The sequence below is a fragment of the Bicyclus anynana genome, chromosome 24 (genome assembly GCF_947172395.1).
Source record: "Bicyclus anynana chromosome 24, ilBicAnyn1.1, whole genome shotgun sequence".
NCBI lineage: Eukaryota > Metazoa > Arthropoda > Insecta > Lepidoptera > Nymphalidae > Bicyclus > Bicyclus anynana.
The window spans coordinates 242647-259078 of NC_069106.1; the positions used below are offsets into that span (position 1 = coordinate 242647).

Here is a 16432-nt window from a genome sequence, read left to right on the forward strand (position 1 = left end):
TTCACAAATTTACGTCTGCTGGTTTTGTGTTTGTGTATTCGATATGGGGACTTTGGCATTTAGTTAATTTAATAGTTTGGTAAGTTCTTCGAAACATGAATTCTCTAGTTAATGCCTACGATAGTCATCTGTGGAGTAAGGTATTTTGTTTGTTACTCTGTAAGGTCTATAGGATTGTCCTCGACTAAGTACAATCATGCTTGAAAGACAGCAATTATGAATGAACGAATGCATAATTGTTTATTCACAAAAATGTAGATGAAGGTGAAAGATGATATGTATAATGTGTAAGATGAAAGATTTTCATCTAGGTGTGAATAACACAGAAGAGACGTAAGGCGTGAACACCTTAGACTGAACACCTTAGACACCATTCTCGCTCTAAAGGTGTCTGAATCTTGTCTTGAAGGTGTTTAGGTGTCAGGAAACACAGACGCCAGAAGGATATTCCACACTTCAGCAGTTCGGATAACTAACGTTAAAACCGAGTGTTTTTAATTATCTTATCAGACGATAGACGTCCACTGCTGAATAAAGGCCTCTTGCATGAATCTCCTAGCACAACGGTCTCAAGTCGCTAACATCCAGCGGCTCTCCGCTTGATATCCTCGGTTCACCTAGTGGGGAGTCGATTAATACTGCGCTTTCCGGTGCGGGGTTGCCATTGCAGCACCTTGGGACCCCGACGTTCATCGGCTCTTTGAATTATGTGGCCTGCTCGTTGCCACTTCAGCTTCGCGACTCACTGAGCTATGTCAGTGACTTTGGTTCGTCTGCGGATCTCCTCAATCCTGATTCGATCACGCAGAGAAACTCCAAGCATCCCGCTGAGTGACTTTGCGCCTTCTAATAAGGCCCATAGTCAGCGACAGCGAGTCTCAGATCCATAGGTCATCACTGGCAACACGTACTGTTCGAAGACTTACTTCTTCGGCCCAAACTCTGTTGAAGTCGTTGAGTTTTTTATTACTATCGATAAATTCAGTGGTTTTTATGACTAATAAAACTTCAATTACTTGATTATTTTTACAAAAATCTATATCTCTTTCAACAACGAACCTCGCACGTAGACCGTTAAAGCAGGGCTCTTGTAGTTAAGCTCGTACAAAAACTGTTCCAGCAGCAAGAGTCGTAAAGTTTTATTATCTCATGATAGTTATCATTGCTCGCAGCGAAGTTAAGTTCAGCAATTATTATTCCTTGTACAGCCATCGTGGGACTAGTTAACGCTACGCTGTTATACAGCTAAGTGTTTATAACTGCCAGAGATGTAATACTTTTCTTGCTAACTATGTTATAACAAACTTGTGTGGCTTTACTTTTGTAGTTCCCATTTCCAAGGGGCATGGGATAAAACTAAGGATAAAATTAGGCTTACGTTACACGGCAAAAGAACTTTCAAATTCGGTCTAGAAAATCCATACACACACATACTACCTCACTGACTTCACTAAGACACGAAATTAGGCAATGATTATCATTTAATCATATGTAGATGAGTAGTGGAAATATCTTAATCATTAACCAAAAAGATTATCTATAAAAACGAACGGACAAACAGTTATCTATAAAATTATTTGTGCGCCTGAAAATTTGTTATCATGCCATATACATAACGTCTTGACACGCATGTTATCAATATGTATATCTAAATAAAATAATTGTTAGTCTGTGATTTTAAAACTGTGTTTTCTCATGATTTTTTTAATTACACGATAGTATCGTAAATGCAAACAAATTTTAGTATGTCTAATTGTCTGACTATTTTCTAATTTCTTTCTATAATTCAGGACTGGGCTTGGTATTTTCCTTTCAGTTTTTGTATTTTACGCAGTCGGGTTTTTATTTTTTAATTTATTATAATAAGATATACACTGGAAGATAGATGAACATTGTGCAACATGTAGTTTATTTTTTACTCTGGTGAAATCCACGGAAAACAAAAAAAATATAATAATAATAATTAATCGCGGGCGTCCACTAGTAGTTATATATATAGAAATAGATTCTAATATTTCTGAAAGCATCTTCGTATGTTACAAAATTCTTCAGATGTACATGTCAGGAGATGAGTTCACCGACCCGGCCGATGACGTCACACGTACTCACTCGAGCACGTCTCAGTGAACATGTGATGTGATTACGAGATCACAGGGCTCTACTGATCACGTCACACTCAGCTGAAGTATTTACACTGCCTTGCAAATATCTAAATATATAAAAGCGAAAGGGCACTCATCATGAAATCTCGAAAGCCGCTTAATTTTTTTTTTCTCTATTGTAAAGTACCAATTTAGTACTTCATAAAATTACGATCTAGCCTACTTATGTGACTAATTAGTAATTTACCTTTAACCTAAACTTATAATATATTTGTATTATACTAAGATAATGTCCTATAACTTAATCTTAGTTTTTCACTAACTATTACGTCTTTAGGCCACTTTGCTTCATATAGAAATATGACGTGATGAATATGACGATGACGTGCAGGGCTGACGCCTGCCAGGTCGTGGCTATTGCCCTTAGCATACTATAATCACAAGCGTACGGATACCCCAAAAAGAAAATACAAGATTTTTGCGGAAGATACCTAAACCTAAACAACTTCTGTGTTAGCCCAGTGGATATGATTCTCTGCCTCCGATTCCGATTCCGGAGGGTGTGGGTTCCAATCCGGTCCGGGGCATGCACCTCCAACTTTTCAGTTGTGTGCATTTTAAGGAATCAAACATCACGTGTCTCAATCGGTGAAGGAAAACATCGTGAGGAAACCTGCATACCAGAGAATTTTCTTAATTCTTTGCGTGTATGAAGTCTGCCAATCCGCATTGAGCCAGTGTGGTGGACTATTGGCCTAACCTCTCTCATTCTGAGAGGAGACTCGCGCTCAGCAGTGAGAATATGGGTTGATAACGTAGTAGACGTCCGTTAAGAACGGATTTTCCGATAGGGCCGGATTAATGAGGTCCAAGGACGAAGTCGTCGTCGCTAGTACATTATAAATAGATTTTGAGTTATTATAGATACAACATTGGCTCTAAATGCTTCGTGTAAAAATACACTGACGTTGCGCTAGCTCGAATTTGACTGACACGCGGCCGCGTGTCGCGATCCGATCCATACTTACTTATTCGTAATATTATAAATGTGAAAGTAAGTTTGTCCGTCCGCTAGTCTATACTAATATTATGAAGAAGAAAGATTTGATTGTATGTTTGTTTGCATTGAATAGGCTCTGAAACTATTGAACCGATTTGCAAAATTCTATCACTGTTGGGAATCTACACTATCTTCGGGTGCAATCTATACTAATTATTATACTGGTTCGATTTGAAAAATTATTTCAGTGTTAGATAGCCCATTTATTGACCTTTAATAGGAGCTATATATTATCCCTGTATTCCTACGGGAACGGGAACCACGCGAGTATAACCGCGCGGCGTCAGCTAGTAGGCTATATTTTATACCCGCATGCCTACGGAGTGTACTACGCAGGTGAGACCGCGTCGCGTCTACTAGTCTATCCTACTAATGCTACTAATATTATAAACGCGAAAGTTTGTATGGATGTTTGTTACTCTTTAACGCCGCTACTACTGAAGCGATTTGGCTGAAATTTGGAATGGAAATAGATTTTACTCTGGCTTAACACATAGGCTACTTTCATCCCGGAAAAATCCATGGTTACTGAGGGATTTGTGAAATACTAAATTCACGCGGACGTTGTTTCCATGCGAAAATTGTACGTCAAAACAAAATGACAACTTTAGTTATATACAAACCGTTGCTCAAATAAACGAAATATTCCACCAGATTTATGTAAAGCGGGCGAGTTTAACACAATTTTATGGTTAACTGGCGCGCATGATCACATGGCGTTAATGCCGAATTAATACTTCGTGCGTCGACGGGGCGGGGTGTCGCGGCCATGATACAATGGACGATTTGTTACTCGAAACGTAACGCAACGAGCATGCGGTCACAATATATAGTTTCGATTGATTGTATCACTATTATTTATGATGTTCAATCGGTAATGTTGGGTGATATTTATAATTTACTAACTACACGTCCCGGCTTTGCACTGTTGCTCTGTCGTCAACAACCCATATTCGGCTCACTGTTGAGCTCGAGTCTCCTCTCAGAATGAGAGGGGTTAGGCCAATAGCCCACCACGCTGGCCCAATGCGGATTGGCAGACTTCACACACGCAGAGAATTAAGATAGTTCTCTGGTATGCAGGTTTCCTTACGATGTTTTCCTTCACCGATTGAGACACGTGATATTTAATTTTCTTAAAATTCACACAACTGAAAAGTTGGAGGTGTATGCCCCGGACCGGATTCGAACCCACACCCTCCGGAATCGGAGGCAGAGGTCATATCCACTGGGCTATGACAGTCTACTGTTGCTCTGTAGATACTAATATTATATTAGTCTATAGTACATGAGCTGTGATAGCCCAGTGGATATGCCCTCTGCCTCCAATGGCGTAAGTTTGAATCCGGACCGGGGCACGTCCAATTTTTAAAACGATGTCTCATGAAAAACATTGTAAGGAAACCTGAATAACTGACAATTATCTTAATTCTCTACATGTGTGAAGTCTGCCAATCTGTATTGGGTCGGCGTGGTGGACTATTAATTGGCGAAATCCTCTCATTATTATAGGAGACTTGTGCTCAGCAGTGAGCCGAATATGGGTTGATAATGATACAGGATATCTATATGGTACACTTATGCCCGCTGACCGGTAAACGTACGGCCCATCAGTGGCTGTGCGTCCGCTTTTTAAATCTATGATATATCTTATGTATATAATATGTATGTATTTTTTACTTATGAACTTAATTAAAATAACCTCTTTCGTTTATTTTATTTCATCAATTTAAATTATTTATAATGTAGCCGTCTTATAAATAAAATATCAAAGAGGCTCTTTATAAGTACAGTCTATCTGTTTGTAGAGGGTAAGAAGCCTTCATTTATAAGGTTTATATAAAATGACTTTGAAGTACCTACACTTGTTTGAAATTAGAAATATGATGAATTTATAACAAATTATCTTATTACGTTCATGCCCCAGACCGGATTCAAACCATCCAAGAGGTCATATCCACTGGGCTATCACGGCTTAATTATCATTAATAAAATAAACATAAAAACAAACTGTACATAGTGTGTCGAAGGTTACAGGCGCACCAGTAATCTCACTCGGCCGTTAATCTACGGACGCTGACTGGCCAATTACTGCCTTCGCACCATTATCGGGTTTGTTCCTTTTTGTTATAAATTACGTCAGTTAGTGTCATCGGTGGAAATTATTTCCCTTTTGGGCAGAGGAAAAGAAAAATTCATCCTTATTTTTCAGTGGGACTAACGAACACCTGTGACTTCGATTCTTGTTCAAGTTACTACACAATACATACTTTCAAGTTATATAAAAAAAAATGGATTTGAAAATAATGTAGTGATATTATATAGCGATGTTTTTATAATTTGTCTCTGTTTAAGACGAATACGACATTGTAAGTAGTACAGATAGATTTATTCCAAACTTACGCTGACGGGTTATAAAAACATCCTTACAGAAAAGAGCCATTGGCATATACTCCAAGCTGCAACTGAGTTTTTTTTTAATATAGACTTGACTTTTGATTTTAAATATTGACTTGCTAATTGTGCTGTTGATACATTTTATGAAATAATCTATGGATTTATTCGCAAACACATACCATCTAAAACTATAAAATCTAACACTTTTCCCGTCTGGTTTAATTCCGCTTTGATCAAAATATTTAAAAATAAGAAAAAGGCATGGATTAAGTGGAAAAAATATAATAATATATCTGATTATGAAGTATTTAGTATCTTTAGAACTAGGTTTAAAGTTGAATCTAAAATCCGCTATGATGAATATATGAATTTAGTCGAACACAGTATTAAAATTAATGTGAACTACTTTTGGCAATACTTCTCGAACAGGAAAAATGGTCTATCCATACCATGCAATGTATTTTATAAAAATGAAACAGCAAGCAGTCCTACTGGAGTTTGTATGCTATTCTCAAATTTTTTCCACTCTGTGTTTGTATCATCAGATCTCACTGATGATTTTAATTTAGAAGATATTACACAAGGTAGTGATAACGTTTCGTGTGATGTTATAAACCAAGTAACTATTACTGTTGAAAATGTACTGCTAGGACTAACAAAGGGATCTGGGCTAGATAATATTCCACCAATCTTCTTCAAATCAACTGCTGATACAATTTGCAAACCATTGTGCATATTGTACAGCATGTGCCTTCAACAAGGCACATTCCCTACAAAATGGAAGATGGCACGAATAGTACCAGTGCACAAAGGAGGATCTAAGAAAGATGTGGAAAACTATCGCCCAATTTCTATATTACCTGTGCTCGCTAAACTTTTCGAAAAAATTATACACAACGCCATTTATCGTACAATTCACAAAATTATTATACCACAGCAACATGGTTTTGTTCTTCAGCGATCCACGGTAACAAACCTCCTGGAATTCATCTCTAAATTATTTGAAAGCTTAGACAACAACAGACAAACTGATACTATATACACTGATTATCAAAAGGCATTTGATAGGGTAGATCACAAAGTGTTGCTTGTAAAACTAGCTTATAACGGTATACGTGGTAATTTATGGAGATGGTTTAAATCGTATATAACAAACCGTACTCAGAAAGTGGTTATTAACGGTTATGAATCAGACATAGTTGTGATTACGTCCGGTGTTCCACAAGGTTCTATCCTAGGACCTCTATTATTTATAATTTTTATCAATGACATTTATAAATGCTTCGTCCATAGTAACATTCTACTATACGCCGATGACCTTTAAATATTTAAAACTATCGAAACGCCGGATGATCATCACAACCTTCAAGCTGACTTAGATAGATTTACAGAATATTGTTTGAGAAATAAACTTAGTTTAAGCCTAAATAAATGTAAATATATCACTTTTACGAAGAAAAAATTTGTAAGTAACTTTAACTATTCGCTCTGTGGTGTTAGTCTCGAAAAAGTTAATACTATCAAAGATCTTGGAGTTACATTAGACTGTAAACTACACTTGGACATACATATTGAAAACATTATAAATAAATCATATAAAATGTACGGATTTGTAATGAGAGCAAGCAATAATTTCAAGAAAGCATCAACATATGTTCATCTGTACAAAACACTAGTTCGTTCACAACTAGAATATGCTGTTGCTATTTGGAACCCTCATTATGAAAAATATGTTAAGAGCCTTGAAACTGTTCAGAAAAAATTCTTAAGGACTATGCACTACAAATGTACGAGAAACCGCTTATCCTATGACCAACTTTTAAAAAGATATAAACTGCTCGACTTAAAATCAAGACGTAAGCAGTTGGAAGTCATGCTTTTATACGATCTGTGTCACAATAAATATGATTGTACAGCTTTAACGCGTAAACTCTGCTATAGTGTGCCATATAAAATGCGTGCACGTAGTGGTCGCGAACATCGACTGTTTGCAACTACTAGGTGCCGCACAAATGCAGGTAAACGGTCACCAATAGTAAGAATGACACAGACGTATAATAAGCACTTCAAAAACATAGACATTTTTGCCAGTCGAGTAGGTACTTTTAAAAAGTTGGTCATCGGTACACTTAAAAGCGATTAATAATTTTGCTATTTATTTATATACTTTAATTTTTATTGTACTTGTGTCATTTCTTTTTTGTTTTTTTTTATTTCATTATTTTCTTTTCTTTGTATAAAAGCACTTTGTTAGATAATTTAATTTGAATATCATTTTTATCAGCCCCATCTACATTTTGTATAATTACTCGTGGATAGAGATGTGGGTTGTGTATGCAAACTATTTGTTTTTAAATTTACTTTAAGTTTTGTAATATATATTATTGTACACAACTGTTTTCGATCCCAAATAAATAAAATAAAATAAAAAAATTGATGTTTTATAGTTTGATGGACAACTCAAATAAAAAACTATATAATTCATTCATTAAATACGAGTATAAAGAGTTTGAACGTCTTAAAATGAAACTAACTACATCCCAGTAGTTCTTATAGTCATTTGTGTCACGTAGAAATGTCTGAATTTGTCAGTAACTGTGGGCGACTGACCGGCGGGGAGGAGTAGTGGAGGAAAATGGGGAAATTGTGGAAAATGTACTCGAGTCAATACATTGGGAGCGACAGCTGTCGGCCGCAGACTGACTTGAGACTAGCTCGGAAAATTGTACACTTTATTTGATGAGTAAAAGAATTTCTGGGATAGATTGCGATGACATTTCAATTTCATTTCTTTTTAACCGATTTCAAAAAAGGAGAAGGTTCTTAATTGGACGCCTATGATTTTTTAATGTTTGTTACTTCATAACTTCGTAATTTCTTAACCAATTTTGAAAATTCTTTTTTTGTTTGAGTATACTTCCAGATTGGTTCCTTTTTATTTTCATGAAAATCACTACTTACTTCTGTGGCGCTTTCTTTTACTATGCTTTTTTTTCAAGTAGGATACACTGAAAACAGAAAAATAAAATCTTTTTAACAAAAAATTCAACCTACTACAAAATCACAAAATTAAACTAAAAAGCAAAAAATAACATCGTATGAGTTACCTACTGATCACTTTGTTACATTAATAGTATTGATAAAACAGCAAACAAATAAAGCATGGAGCTCATGTGTTTGTAATTTTATCGGCGACCATGCCTTTGACACAGGAATACTACGATGCTTGGAGGTAGAGATAATCATGGCGCTCTATACAACAAAATATTGATTTTATCTTGATTGAGATTTGTAATCTTTGTTCTACAGTTTATGTCAAACAGAAAGCGTTTTTTTTATATTTATTGGTATTTTGTAATAGAATGTTTTAAACTTTCTTAAGAATAATATTTCTAAATAGGTATCTAGTTATTACTTACTGTGATGGACTTGCCAATGTATAGCTTTAAAATATGTCAAAAAACATTTACTTAGTCGAGGTTACTACACCATTGATGAGTTCCTCAATGATAAAGATGCTTGGAGTCCATTGGATCAGCTTCCACCTTCACACAGGAAGTAATACTCAAAGAAATTGTAATGTTGTCATCAATTAAAATATTGTATGATATTTTTTTTATAAGAGCAACTGTTGAGTTTCTTGCTGATTTCTTCTCAGCAGAACCTGCCTTTCGAACCGGTGGTAGAATCTTAACAAATAGTCAACTGACGTATCAAAAGTGCTTGCAAACTGAGCCTACTTAAAATAAATGAATTTTGAATTTTTGAATTTACTTAGAAGTTAAGTTTTATAATTGTGTACTTATCAACTTAACTTAAAAGTTGGAAAACATTACTAAAGAGTCGTTTAATATAATATTGTGCTGGGTTATGTATAACATTATGTACATATATATTTTAGCTTCCATATAAAAATAGTGGTTTTTTGTGGCATACTATTCTATCGTGCTCCAGCATTTAAATGAGAGTTTTTTTTATTTAAAACGCAAACAAAATGTGGGTCGAAAGGTTTGAACTAAATTGCGTCGGGCGGAACAAGTGTATGAAAACGAATGAAAATGTATTAAAGATTAATGGGGAAGCTCTTCTCAGACTGAAAGAATGATGTGGAATGGTTGCAGATCTTTTTTATCTATATGGGCTAGCGCTCGGCTGCAATCTGGTGGTAAAATATGATGCGATCTGTGGTGCATTTTTATAGAAGGCACATATTGAATCTTGACTTGAAGATGCCTACCTTTTACATATTGCAGATTCCACATTCAGAAAGGTATTCCATATCGTCGTTGTCAACCCATATTCGGCTTACTGTTGAGCTCGAATCTCCTCTCAGAGTGAAAGCGGTTAGGCCTTAATCCACCACGCTGGCCCAATGCGGATTGGCAGACTTCACACACCCCGATAATTAAGAAAATTCTCTGATGTGGAGGTTTCCTCACGATATTTTCCTTCACCGTTTGAGACGTGATATTTAATTGCTTAAAACGCACGTCCACTGCAGGAAATAAGCCTTTTGTAGGGACTTCCAAACATCACAGTCCACCTGATGGCGCTTTCTAGTGCGGGGTCGCCATTCCAGCACCTTGGGACATCAACATCCATTGGCTCTGCCAATTGTGCCCCACCCATTGCCACTTCAGTTTTGCTACTCGTTGAGCTATGTCTCGTTGATCTCCTAATTTCGTAGAGATACTCCGAGCACAGCTCGTTCCATCTTCCGCTGTGTGACTCTGAGCCTTAGCGATCAAGTATCGGTCATCACTGGCAACATGCACTGTTCGAAGACTTTTGTCTTCAACCTTTTTCGACGACTTCCGTGGCGCAGTGGTATGCGCGATGGATTTACAAAACGGAGGTTCTTGGTTCGATCCCCGGCTGGATCGATTGAGATTTTCTTAATTGGTCCAGATCTGGCTAAGGGAGTCTTCGGCCGTAGCTAGATATCGACAAAGACGTACCGCCAAGCGATTTAGCGTTACGTCGTGTAGAAACTGAAAAGGAGTGTGGATTCTCATCCTCCTCCTAACAAGTTAGCCGCTTCCATCTTAGACTGCATCATCACTTACCATCAGGTGAGATTGTAGTCAAGGGCTAACTTGTAAAGAATAAAAAAAAACCTGAGATATTGATGTTAAACAATATTATATTTATCAAAAAAAATTGTTATCATTTCGTCTTGTTATGTATCGCTCAAGCACTACATGTATCACACAACACAAGTGGGCTCACAACCCGAGGCGCACTATAATTGGGTTTAATTACGTTACACGATTGGTTACTGCCCCCTCCCCCCGCGCCGCCCCCCGCACCGCTTTACAGTAATTACTATCATGTTCTGAACACTTCAGTAAATGGCTTCAGTGTAGCTCGCAGCTACTGGAAATGTTCCTATTAACAAATCGCTAAACGATGCTAGCGACTTGTTACGTAAAATTGGGAAAGTATCCCAATTGTTTCCTTACTTAATAGAATCGATACTAAGATTATAATTTTTTTTTTTTAATTGCCATATCTTTTAAATATGATCAATAATTCCATTCAACTAGTCGGGAAAGACTGTGCTAGGAGTGGGTACGACAATAGACCAACGGGGCAGGGATCGAACCACCAACCTTTGGTGATGAGTCCGACCGCTCTCAACGTTGAGCTACTGAGGCTTTTAAATTCGAAAGTAAGTCCTTTTACGGTTACCTGTTTACGGTTACCACTAAACCGATTTGCATGAAAATTGGCACAGAGATAAATTAAAACTTTTTATTCTAATCTCTATAAGTTAACCCCGTGACTACTATCTCACCTGATGGAAAGTGATGATGCAATCTGAGATGGAAGAGCTTACTTTTTAGGAGAAGGATGAAATTCACACTCCTTTCGGTTTCTACATGACATCATACCGGAACGCTAAATCGCTTGGCGGTAAGTCTTTGACGGTAGGGTGGTAACTAGCCACGGCCGAAGCCTTCCACCAGTCAGATCTGGACCAATTAAGAAAACCTCAATCGACCAGCCATCCACCGCACGTACCACTGCGCCACGGAGGCCGTCAAAAAACTTGGAACAGAACATAAGCTACCTTAAGCCCTGTAACCTTCTGTATTTGTTGTACTCTAGTGCACCCTTAAAATATAGTTCCTTAGAACGTTTAGCCTTTCACTAGACCAAAGTAAGTAACTACTGTATTAAAGATATAGCCTATATTACTCGTCAAGAGTATAGTTTTCCTAATTTAATGAAAATATGAAAATTTATTAAAAATTGGTTCAATGTTTTAGGCGTGAAGGCGTAACAAACAAACGTGTTAATTTGCGTCATCAAAAGTAATCTACTGTTTCCAAAAATGTCTCTGAACTAACGTTCATAAAACTGCTTCATAATAATACAGCCATTGATTAGCATATTCTCAGCATGGAGACACACTTCACTTCATTGTGTTATCAGTGTGTATCCGACACTAACGGAGTGGAGAGGGAATGCAATACAGCAGACGAACACTGAGAGGTATCTCAGCAGCGATCCATCATATCCGCGTCACAATCCCTCCTCAGCGTTCATTAAAATTTAATTAATCCTCCGAAACCGCAAGCTTCCTCCCAGAAGCTGTCAAATTTGAAGCAGTTTAACGTAGACAGAGAAATGAATAGACGACTGATTGGCGACCGTCGTCAGTCGAAATATATCTGGTTTTGACGTGACTTTCACATCACAAGTTTCTGAATCCTTTTTTCACCGATGTTCTAACTAAAAGTACAATAAATTAAAATAAGCCTTTATTACTGCATGTTGGTTAATAATAATAGTCTTTTATTCAGATTATCGTTACCGCGTAGTTCTCGTTAGTACGATGACATGGTTTAGAGTTTTTTATTAAAAATATAAAAATCTATGACTGAAAAACAATGTTGTCAAACTTCTACCTTGATCTTTGAGCCGTTGGTCGTTAAGAAAAAATTAAATGCGTCGTAACACCATGTATCAAATGGCCTTGTATCGTTTATTAACAGAGACTACGTTTGTTCACTTTTTTGAGATAATGTTATCTATTCTATTCGTCTAAAAATTTCTCTGTCTACGAACATTCCCACTCGGGAGGTAAGCCACATCTATTCGACGAAGCTTGCGGCAAAGCGTTTGCGAGACGTGAAGTGAAAATGATTATCATTTTCTGCGGTAAATCCATTTATTGCTTGCTTTAATATACTACACTTTGACTCGTTTATAGTACGTGGAAGTAGAATGAATTATAGAACGAGATACTTTCCTCAGTTTAAAAAAAACTAAAAGTTCGTTCGCCTATGCATTTACTTACGTAGGTAAGTGCGGCAGTCAATAATGAAATTAAGACCGTGGTGGATTTGGAAGGTAGCAGGTTTAAAACGTTATGTTCTACGAGTTTCTACATGATTTGAAAAATCTTTAACGGTGTTTTTCGAAGAATTGTCGCGAAGCTTACTGATTGGAAAATGGAGGTAGATTTCATACTCATTATATTACCTATAGAAAGGTGCAGTACACAATTCACGAAGCGAATTCAGACCTGTCCGTGCTAGCGGACAGTGGGGTAGTGAAGTGGGGTAGTGGAGTGGGGGAGTGAGTGCTGGGTATCGGATATCTGTCATGTGTCGGACAGCGCTCCACATAGCGCTCTTGACCCGACACGATAGCTCTCAGCTCTCGAGCTACACGACAAATATTTGTACGATATGGACTGTCATAATGTTTGGGAGTCTGTTGCTAGGTGTATTCTAACTTCTCTGGCACAGTTGTTAATGCTGTTTGTAACTGGATTCGATTTACAACTTGAGTAAATTTATGATTTTATATTCTCTAAATTGACTTAGGTTTGGTCTGCTGGTAGGCATTGGTCACGAATAGATACAGACGTTTCGTCAATAACTTACCCAAGATTACGGATATATAGCTATCCTCAATTATCAGTAACAGTCAAACTATCTTTACATAGTCAACTATCTGTCAGTAAGATATTAAAAAGCAGATAATAAGAACAGAAAGTTAAATTTTCTTAACTTTAGTAAGTGAAATGGCGGATGGATAGGTTATTTAAAACGGTTGTAAGTGTTTCTGTAAATGACGCATCCGAGGCATGGATTGATTAAACTTGTGTCTCTCCAAAGTGGTGATACTTGAATTTCTGAAGAACAAAGTTATAAGTTAAGTTAAGTTTTATAAGTTAAAGTAAAGTATAAGTTAAGTTTTATATTTCTGTAAATGGCATATTTTAAAAGTGTTTATATCAAGATTTAGATTTAAATGTGTAAACGGCTTGTCTTTGATTTGGTTTATTAAATTTATGCAACAAAAATACCTACTGTTTGGTTTTTTTAATAATTTACATATTATACAACATAAAATAGAAATATCGCAAAAAAAGAAAATCTCGCAATCAACGATGCCCGTCAAAATGTATGGAAATTGTTTATTGTGTTTTTAGTAGCAGCTTTAACATATTATGGCGACATTGCAGTTCGGTCAAATCAAAACAATATTTATTGAATAGAAGTAGGCAAAAGTTTATTATGTACATAATTGATTATCTGTGAAATATTGAACATTGTACAGTCAACGTCTCTGGGGATACCTCGGGTTTGGAGTGAAACATATTACGTAGAGAGCTTTTGTCTAAGTAGCGTTGTCGCTTGAATTTGGAGGTGTTGCTAAAAGATAACAAAATAGCGGACGCCCGCGACTTCGTCCGCGTCGAATTCAGTTTTTCACAAATCCCGCGAGATCCATGGATTTTTCCGGGATGTAAAGTAGCCTATGTATTAATCCAGAGTAAAATCTATTTTCATTCCAAATTTCAGCTAAATCGCTTCAGTAGCCGCAGCGTTAAAGAGGAACAAACATACTTACACACTTACATGCTTTCACACTTTCACACTTACACACTTACATACAAACTTTTTAATATTAGTGTGATTAAAGTAATTCCTTTTTGTAAAGCAAAATGAAAATTTATTTATTTAATTTTAGATAACAAGCACTTGTAAACATCAAGTATGACTATTTGTACCAGCTACCATGTTACATCGGCTTGGAGGAGGTTTTGCTGAAAAGAGGCGTTAACAACTCTGTAAGGCTTAATAAAACACAGATATTCCTTTGTTATATCAGATTATTCTTCGGAACGTACGTGGTACCGGTTAGGCGCTTGGCATAAAAGTCTGTTTTATCATTTAAAAAGCTGTCAAAGTCATATTATCTTTGACACCTCACAGATAATTAAAGGCATTTGCGTCGCTAACAAACTCAACAGTTGCTCTTTTAAAGTAAAACGTGAACTATTAACTACTACTAACTAACATCATAAAATAGTGTGAAATATGATGTTAGTTTTATAAAATGTCTTCAATACTTTAGAGAGAAAAATATTGACTGAACAAGTTTCCGTATTTTCTTGACTAGATGTCGAAGTGATCTATGACTGACCCCGTTCTAGCGGGTACTTGATCTACGTCACTAGATATTTACGAGAGCCTGCGTTAGCGAGACATACCTCATCTATGAAGATTGAATAATAATAATCCGTCCCGTATACCTACCATAGTTAATTACGGTAGCCATTTATGGTATTTGACCTGTGGTGTGTTTAGCAGATTTAAGTTTCCAGGCTCCTGATTTTACGGGTCAATTCCCAGTATAAAATGCAATTTTATAATTCAAAGGACCTTAAATAAGTTTTCGTTTTTTTCAACATAACAAATACTTTATTTAAAGACTAACGTATTATAATATTTCACTGAAAGTATTATCTATTATTAGATCACTGTTTCTCACCTTTAATATATGAATTCTAAGTCAAAAAACTATTCGCCTTTGAGGGTTTCTATGAATCGAACCATTTTTGGGTATCTTAATTTATTCGGGGAATTTTGTTAGACCCAGCTCTTCGTGGCAACCCTTTACTAGAGACCATTAAAGGTTCCCATAAAAAACTACAATAGTTTAAACTCCATAATTGACTACCGTGCCGTACTTACGAGTACCTATATAAGGAAGACGACAATCATTCAAATTCATAAATGAGGTATGTCAGGCTATCGCCGGCTCTTGGTCCTCATGTAGGCCTCATCTAGATGAAGTGGTTAACTTTGTATGTAGTACAAGGCGCTATCACGGTTATGAAACACGCTTTATGTTTTAAAAGAGAGTTTTATTATTAGACCGGTAACTACTTTATAATATACCAAAGTTCTCATTTATTTTTTCCCTTATTATTAATTCTTTAAAAGTTAGCCCTTGACTGCAATCTCACCTGATTGTAAGTGACGATGCAATCTAAGATGGAAGCATTTGTTTATCTTAAAATATTCTTCTCATTTAACACTAAGCGACGCCTGCGGTTTCGCCCGCGTTGTTCATGGGGAAAACAAAGCCTTTATCACTCACAAATAACGTGGCTTGTGGAAGTCGAAGAATTTTCACAATCGGTTCAGTAGATTCAGAGATTACCTCTAACAATACCATAAACTTAACCTCAATATAATATTAGTATAGAATAAATTCATTCTGAAATGAGGAGATTCGCAAAACCAAATACACCTAGATAGCTCTACTAATCGCGAAACTGAAGTGGCAATGGGCGGGGCATTTATATTTTTTGTTAGACCTTTAGTCGTTTATTCGCAAATTAAATGTAAAAATATATTCTTTGTAAATGTTGTTCTTATGTTTTGTGTTTAATTGTTACAGACACTGCCGGCGCTACGTAGTATACAGTTTTAAGGTAAGGTAATTCATATTATATCATTATTATCCAAAAGTTAAATAAAATACAAGGAAAACTTAAAGGTCTGCGAAAATATAAAAAAAGTTGTAATAGACAAATTATTCATGAAAATACACAGGGAAAGAA

At 36.3% G+C, this 16432-nt stretch overlaps 1 protein-coding gene across 1 annotated transcript in view; it reads left to right on the forward strand.

Moving 5' to 3' along the window:
- LOC112049553 (complexin) overlaps positions 1-16432 on the forward strand; it is a 322195-nt gene that overhangs the window by 48463 nt on the left and 257300 nt on the right. The window contains exon 2 of the mRNA XM_052889153.1: positions 16270-16303. The gene's annotated coding sequence lies outside the window, so the exon portion shown is untranslated. The remainder of the gene's footprint in view (positions 1-16269; positions 16304-16432) is intronic.